Source organism: Cervus elaphus, chromosome X (genome assembly GCF_910594005.1).
Source record: "Cervus elaphus chromosome X, mCerEla1.1, whole genome shotgun sequence".
Lineage (NCBI taxonomy): Eukaryota > Metazoa > Chordata > Mammalia > Artiodactyla > Cervidae > Cervus > Cervus elaphus.
Genome location: NC_057848.1, coordinates 110,465,114 through 110,466,485, shown reverse-complemented (window position 1 = coordinate 110,466,485; position 1,372 = coordinate 110,465,114).

The following is a 1,372-nucleotide window of genomic DNA, read 5'->3' as shown; positions in this document are numbered from 1 at the left end:
TATACACGTTGTGGAGAGTGCAAGCCCTCAGTATCACAAATAATTATGAACCAATCAACTCATGTAACTATACTCAGGTGACATAAATGTACATTGCACATCCAGAAGTCACCTATATGTTCTTTTCTCTGAGGAATCCAAATGGATAAATCTCCATACTGCCTGATTCCATTTACTTCACAGTCTTGAGGAGGCCAAACTATAGACACAAGAAAACAGACTGGGGATTGCCAGGGTCTTGGGCTTGAGATTAGGGGTTAAACTACCAAAGAGCATGAAACAATTTTGTAGCTGATGAAAATATTTTTTATGTTGATTGTAGTGGTGGTTCCATAATACAATGTTTGCAGGCACTTAGATTTTGTGTGTAAATGAATTTCAATAAACCCATATTATTTAATAAATTGTAGAAAGTACATTATGAGATGGCAATCAGAGAAGAAAAAGAAACAAAGGGAATCCAAAATGGAAAGGAAAATTAAAACTCTCACTGTTTGCAGATGACATGTTACTATACACTGGAAATCCTAAGGATGCCACCTGAAATCTACCAGAATTCATAAATCAATTCAGTAAAGTTGCAGAGTACAAAAGCATTATATAGAATCTGTCACATTTCTATCCTGTTCATGGGGTCCAATCCCAAAGAAGGGTAATGCCAAAGAACATTCAAACTACCATACACCTGTGCTCATTTCACATGCTAGTAAGTGAAATTGAAAGTATTAGTTGCTCAGTCGTGTGTGACTCTTGGCAACCCCATGGACTGTAACCCACCAGGCTCCTCTGTTTATGGGTTTCTCCAGGCAAGAATACTGAAGCAAGAAGCCATTCCCCTTCTCCACGGGATCTTCCTGACCCAGGGACCAGAACTCATGTTTCCTGCATTGCAGTCAGATTCTCTATCATCTGAGATGGGAGTACCAGACCAATTTACCTGTCTCCTGAGAAACCTGAATGCGGGTCAAGAAGCAACAGTTAGAACCAAACACGGAACAATGGACTGGTTCAAAATTGGGAAAGGAGTACATCAAGGCTGCATTTTGTCACCCTGATTAAATAATCAGAATACATCATGCGAAATGCTGGGCTGGATGAATCACAGGCCAAAATCAAGATTGCCAGGAGAAATAGCAATAACCTCAGATAGGCAGGGGATACCACTCTAGTGGCAGAAAACAGAGAGAAACTAAAGAGCCTCTTGATGAAGGTGAAAGAGGAGAGTGGAAAAGCTGACTTAAAACTCAACATTCAAAAAATGAAGATCATGGCATCCGGTCCCATCACTTCCTGGCAAATAGATGGGGAAACAGTGGAAACAGTGACAGACTTTATTTTGGGGGGCCCCCAAATCACTTCAGATGGTGACTGC